Source organism: Oncorhynchus mykiss, chromosome 6, assembly GCF_013265735.2.
Source record: "Oncorhynchus mykiss isolate Arlee chromosome 6, USDA_OmykA_1.1, whole genome shotgun sequence".
Lineage (NCBI taxonomy): Eukaryota > Metazoa > Chordata > Actinopteri > Salmoniformes > Salmonidae > Oncorhynchus > Oncorhynchus mykiss.
This window is the reverse complement of record NC_048570.1, coordinates 92,952,067-92,959,313: the sequence shown is the minus strand read 5'-3', so window position 1 is coordinate 92,959,313 and position 7,247 is coordinate 92,952,067.

The following is a 7,247-nucleotide window of genomic DNA, read 5'->3' as shown; positions in this document are numbered from 1 at the left end:
TCGGTTAACGCTGGATCTGATTGGTATTCAGGTGTCAGCTGTCGGTTATCGCTGGATCTGATTGGTATTCAGGTGTCAGCTGTCGGTTATCGCTGGATCTGATTGGTATTCAGCTGTCAGCTGTCGGTTAACGCTGGATCTGATTGGTATTCAGGTGTCAGCTGTCGGTTAACGCTGGATCTGATTGGTATGCAGGTGTCAGCTGTCGGTTAACGCTGGATCTGATTGGTATTCAGGTGTCAGCTGTCGGTTAACGCTGGATCTGATTGGTATTCAGGTGTCAGCTGTCGGTTAACGCTGGATCTGATTGGTATTCAGCTGTCAGCTGTCGGTTAACGCTGGATCTGATTGGTATGCAGGTGTCAGCTGTCGGTTAACGCTGGATCTGATTGGTATTCAGGTGTCAGCTGTCGGTTAACGCTGGATCTGATTGGTATTCAGGTGTCAGCTGTCGGTTAACGCTGGATCTGATTGGTATTCAGGTGTCAGCTGTCGGTTAACGCTGGATCTGATTGGTATTCAGGTGTCAGCTGTCGGTTAACGCTGAATCTGATTGGTATTCAGGTGTCAGCTGTCGGTTAACGCTGGATCTGATTGGTATTCAGGTGTCAGCTGTCGGTTAACGCTGGATCTGATTGGTATTCAGGTGTCAGCTGTCGGTTAACGCTGGATCTGATTGGTATTAGACTAGACTCATGTGGAAATTAATGTAATGCCCTCATTCAATCAGGTGTGTGTGTCATCTCTGAGGATGGGGTTAAACCACAAGGTTAACCCTGCTCTGTGCAGTGTAACTCTACAGTGTCATCTCTGAGGGTGGGGTTAAACCACAAGGTTAACTCTGCTCCGTGCAGTGTAACTCTACAGTGTCATCTCTGAGGGTGGGGTTAAACCACAAGGTTAACCCTGCTCCGTGCAGTGTAACTCTACAGTGTCATCTCTGAGGGTGGGGTTAAACCACAAGGTTAACCCTGCTCCGTGCAGTGTAACTCTACAGTGTCATCTCTGAGGGTGGGGTTAAACCACAAGGTTAACCCTGCTCCGTGCAGTGTAACTCTACAGTGTCATCTCTGAGGGTGGGGTTAAACCACAAGGTTAACCCTGCTCCGTGCAGTGTAACTCTACAGTGTCATCTCTGAGGGTGGGGTTAAACCACAAGGTTAACCCTGCTCCGTGCAGTGTAACTCTACAGTGTCATCTCTGAGGGTGGGGTTAAACCACAAGGTTAACCCTGCTCCGTGCAGTGTAACTCAACAGTGTCATCTCTGAGGGTGGGGTTAAACCACAAGGTTAACCCTGCTCCGTGCAGTGTAACTCTACAATGTCATCTCTGAGGGTGGGGTTAAACCACAAGGTTAACCCTGCTCCGTGCAGTGTAACTCTACAATGTCATCTCTGAGGGTGGGGTTAAACCACAAGGTTAACCCTGCTCCGTGCAGTGTAACTCTACAGTGTCATCTCTGAGGGTGGGGTTAAACCACAAGGTTAACCCTGCTCCGTGCAGTGTAACTCTACAGTGTCATCTCTGAGGGTGGGGTTAAACCACAAGGTTAACCCTGCTCCGTGCAGTGTAACTCTACAGTGTCATCTCTGAGGGTGGGGTTAAACCACAAGGTTAACCCTGCTCCGTGCAGTGTAACTCTACAGTGTCATCTCTGAGGGTGGGGTTAAACCACAAGGTTAACCCTGCTCCGTGCAGTGTAACTCTACAGTGTCATCTCTGAGGGTGGGGTTAAACCACAAGGTTAACCCTGCTCCGTGCAGTGTAACTCTACAGTGTCATCTCTGAGGGTGGGGTTAAACCACAAGGTTAACCCTGCTCTGTGCAGTGTAACTCTACAGTGTCTTCTCTGAGGGTGGGGTTAAACCACAAGGTTAACCCTGCTCCGTGCAGTGTAACTCTACAGTGTCATCTCTGAGGGTGGGGTTAAACCACAAGGTTAACCCTGCTCCGTGCAGTGTAACTCTACAGTGTCATCTCTGAGGATGGGGTTAAACCACAAGGTTAACCCTGCTCCGTGCAGTGTAACTCTACAGTGTCATCTCTGAGGATGGGGTTAAACCACAAGGTTAACCCTGCTCCGTGCAGTGTAACTCTACAGTGTCATCTCTGAGGATGGGGTTAAACCACAAGGTTAACCCTGCTCCGTGCAGTGTAACTCTACAGTGTCATCTCTGAGGGTGGGGTTAAACCACAAGGTTAACCCTGCTCCGTGCAGTGTAACTCTACAGTGTCATCTCTGAGGGTGGGGTTAAACCACAAGGTTAACCCTGCTCCGTGCAGTGTAACTCTACAGTGTCATCTCTGAGGGTGGGGTTAAACCACAAGGTTAACCCTGCTCCGTGCAGTGTAACTCTACAGTGTCATCTCTGAGGGTGGGGTTAAACCACATGGTTAACCCTGCTCCGTGCAGTGTAACTCTACAGTGTCATCTCTGAGGGTGGGGTTAAACCACAAGGTTAACCCTGCTCCGTGCAGTGTAACTCTACAGTGTCATCTCTGAGGGTGGGGTTAAACCACAAGGTTAACCCTGCTCCGTGCAGTGTAACTCTACAGTGTCATCTCTGAGGGTGGGGTTAAACCACAAGGTTAACCCTGCTCCGTGCAGTGTAACTCTACAGTGTCATCTCTGAGGGTGGGGTTAAACCACAAGGTTAACCCTGCTCCGTGCAGTGTAACTCTACAGTGTCATCTCTGAGGGTGGGGTTAAACCACAAGGTTAACCCTGCTCCGTGCAGTGTAACTCTACAGTGTCATCTCTGAGGGTGGGGTTAAACCACAAGATTAACCCTGCTCCGTGCAGTGTAACTCTACAGTGTCATCTCTGAGGGTGGGGTTAAACCACAAGGTTAACCCTGCTCCGTGCAGTGTAACTCTACAGTGTCATCTCTGAGGGTGGGGTTAAACCACAAGGTTAACCCTGCTCCGTGCAGTGTAACTCTACAGTGTCTTCTCTGAGGGTGGGGTTAAACCACAAGGTTAACCCTGCTCCGTGCAGTGTAACTCTACAGTGTCATCTCTGAGGGTGGGGTTAAACCACAAGGTTAACCCTGCTCCGTGCAGTGTAACTCTACAGTGTCATCTCTGAGGATGGGGTTAAACCACAAGGTTAACCCTGCTCCGTGCAGTGTAACTCTACAGTGTCATCTCAGAGGGTGGGGTTAAACCACAAGGTTAACCCTGCTCCGTGCAGTGTAACTCTACAGTGTCATCTCTGAGGGTGGGGTTAAACCACAAGGTTAACCCTGCTCCGTGCAGTGTAACTCTACAGTGTCATCTCTGAGGGTGGGGTTAAACCACAAGGTTAACCCTGCTCCGTGCAGTGTAACTCTACAGTGTCATCTCTGAGGGTGGGGTTAAACCACAAGATTAACCCTGCTCCGTGCAGTGTAACTCTACAGTGTCATCTCTGAGGGTGGGGTTAAACCACAAGGTTAACCCTGCTCCGTGCAGTGTAACTCTACAGTGTCTTCTCTGAGGGTGGGGTTAAACCACAAGGTTAACCCTGCTCTGTGCAGTGTAACTCTACAGTTTCATCTCTGAGGGTGGGGTTAAACCACAAGGTTAACCCTGCTCCGTGCAGTGTAACTCTACAGTGTCATCTCTGAGGGTGGGGTTAAACCACAAGGTTAACCCTGCTCCGTGCAGTGTAACTCTACAGTGTCATCTCTGAGGGTGGGGTTAAACCACAAGGTTAACCCTGCTCCGTGCAGTGTAACTCTACAGTGTCATCTCTGAGGATGGGGTTAAACCACAAGGTTAACCCTGCTCCGTGCAGTGTAACTCTACAGTGTCATCTCTGAGGGTGGGGTTAAACCACAAGGTTAACCCTGCTCTGTGCAGTGTAACTCTACAGTGTCATCTCTGAGGGTGGGGTTAAACCACAAGGTTAACCCTGCTCCGTGCAGTGTAACTCTACAGTGTCTTCTCTGAGGGTGGGGTTAAACCACAAGGTTAACCCTGCTCCGTGCAGTGTAACTCTACAGTGTCATCTCTGAGGGTGGGGTTAAACCACAAGGTTAACCCTGCTCCGTGCAGTGTAACTCTACAGTGTCATCTCTGAGGGTGGGGTTAAACCACAAGGTTAACCCTGCTCCGTGCAGTGTAACTCTACAGTGTCATCTCTGGGGGTGGGGTTAAACCACAAGGTTAACCCTGCTCCGTGCAGTGTAACTCTACAGTCCCTGCTCCGTGCAGTGTAACTCTACAGTGTCATCTCTGAGGGTGGGGATAAACCACAAGGTTAACCCTGCTCCGTGCAGTGTAACTCTACAGTGTCATCTCTGAGGGTGGGGTTAAACCACAAGGTTAACCCTGCTCCGTGCAGTGTAACTCTACAGTGTCATCTCTGAGGGTGGGGTTAAACCACAAGGTTAACCCTGCTCCATGCAGTGTAACTCTACAGTGTCTTCTCTGAGGGTGGGGTTAAACCACAAGGTTAACCCTGCTCCGTGCAGTGTAACTCTACAGTGTCTTCTCTGAGGGTGAGGTTAAACCACAAGGTTAACCCTGCTCTGTGCAGTGTAACCCTACAGTGTCATCTCTGAGGGTGGGGTTAAACCACAAGGTTAACCCTGCTCCGTGCAGTGTAACTCTACAGTGTCATCTCTGAGGGTGGGGTTAAACCACAAGGTTAACCCTGCTCTGTGCAGTGTAACTCTACAGTGTCATCTCTGAGGGTGGGGTTAAACCACAAGGTTAACCCTGCTCTGTGCAGTGTAACTCTACAGTGTCATCTCTGAGGGTGGGGTTAAACCACAAGGTTAACCCTGCTCTGTGCAGTGTAACTCTACAGTGTCATCTCTGAGGGTGGGGTTAAACCACAAGGTTAACCCTGCTCTGTGCAGTGTAACTCTACAGTGTCATCTCTGGGGGTGGGGTTAAACCACAAGGTTAACCCTGCTCTGTGCAGTGTAACTCTACAGTGTCATCTCTGAGGGTGGGGTTAAACCCGGGTGGTGCAGCGGTCTAAGACAATGTGTCTGCTATAAACCTTGGGCTCCCGGGTGGGTCAGCGGTCTAAGACACTGTGTCTGCTATAAACCTTGGGCTCCCGGGTGGGTCAGCGGTCTAAGACACTGTGCCTGCTATAAACCATGGGCTCCCGGGTGGGGTCAGCGGTCTAAGACGCTGTGTCTGCTATAAACCTTGGGCTCCCGGGTGGGTCAGCGGTGTAAGACACTGTGTCTGCTATAAACCTTGGGCTCCCGGGTGGGTCAGCGGTCTAAGACACTGTGTCTGCTATAAACCTTGGGCTCGTGGGTGGGTCAGCGGTCTAAGACACTGTGTCTGCTATAAACCTTGGGCTCGCGGGTGAGTCAGCGGTCTAAGACTCTGCATCTCAGTGCGAGGGGCATCACTACAGTTCCCTGGTTGGATTCCAGGCTGCATCACATCCAGCAGTGATTGGGAGTCCCATAGTACGGCGCACGTCCGTGATTGGCCGGTGTAGGCCGTCAATGTAAATAATCATTTTTTTCTGAACTGACTTGCTTAGTTAAATAAAGGTTAAATAAACTAAAATAAAAAATATGTACAGCTAGCATGTTTCCTGTCGGATGATCAACTAGTCTATTTTAACGGTGCTGATACACTAAATACTACTAAAGTAACCAACATGCAGCCAATATTGACCATAACATGATGTGTCCTGAAACTCAATCTACACACAAAAAACATGTCCACTGTAAAACATTAGAAACATTTACACAGAAACCAGTCAGGATAACTGAGGGTTTTCTAAGGGAATATTTATTGGAAATTCAAATGTACATTTAGTTTCACTACACTAACCTGTTGTTTCATATCCCCAATAATAACACAATTCAACAATTAACCTTTACAACGAACTGAAGTTATTGACAACGCTTGAAACATAAGCAAACCAATCACAACACTTATTATTGACACCGCACATTTCACATTTTCTATTATGATGTGATATGTTTATTTAGTTAAAAATAGGTTTTACGATCAAGTGACAAAAACACATTTTCAAGACAGGAAAAAAACGGAAGACCTTATTGTCAACCGAGTTACTGTATTATCAACAAAGTGATTTCAAAAGCGCGATTCTTTCAGCCTCTCAGTAAAAAAAAAAAAATCCATTTACATTTTATCCCCTAACATTTTCAATTTCAAAAATATCCACAAATTAAAGTTGTAAAATAAAAAAAAAACTTCTGGTCTGCAACCAAACCAGTTTTGGAGAGTGCTAATGGGGGTTAAATATATCAGGGCCGAATGCTTGACGAAACTGCGTTGACAAAAATCCCCAAAACCAAAATAATGAACGCTGTGCTAAGTTGAACAGGAACAAATAAATAAAATGGTCGACATACAACTTGATTGGTAATTATTCAGCAACACCTCTCTAGTATGGTAACATTAAAGCATATTTAATATCACTTGATATACAGCATGTTGAAGTGTTATAACTCTCTAAAAGTAATACATCTAAATATATATATATATATTTTTTTTAAATGTAAAAATACTTATTTCCACAAAAGGCACAAAGATCGGGAATGTATTTATGTACAAATGAGGCACAACTTGATGTCTGAATTCAGTGTTAATGTTGAACTCTATACTTTCACATTTTACCTACAAAATACATAGAGTGGGGCTGGCCTAGAGTCAGATCTAATTCCTACAGGAGGTACGTACGCCCCACAAGACCACAGTTAGCTACACAAAATGGAGATGACCATTTACCTGCACCGAGTTACAAATTGCGGGCTGCACACGTTTGCTTATTATTGCTACACAAGTACACCATTTTGCACAGCTAGTTGTAGTTATTGTGTATCAGCTAGTTGTAGTTATTGTGTATTAGCTAGTTGTAGTTATTGTGTATCAGCTAGTTGTAGTTATTGTGTATCAGCTAGTTGTAGTTATTGTTATCATCTAGTTGTAGTTATTGTGTTGTGTATCAGTTAGTTGTAGTTATTGTGTTGTGTATCAGTTAGTTGTAGTTATTGTGTATCTGCTAGTTGTAGTTATTGTGTATTAGCTAATTGTAGTTATTGTGTATCAGCTAGTTGTAGTTATTGTGTATCAGTTAGTTGTAGTTATTGTGTATCTGCTAGTTGTAGTTATTGTGTATCAGCTAGTTGTAGTTATTGTGTATCAGCTAGTTGTAGTTATTGTGTTGTGTATCAGCTAGTTGTAGTTATTGTGTATCAGCTAGTTGTAGTTATTGTGTATTAGCTAGTTGTAGTTATTGTGTATCAGCTAGTTGTAG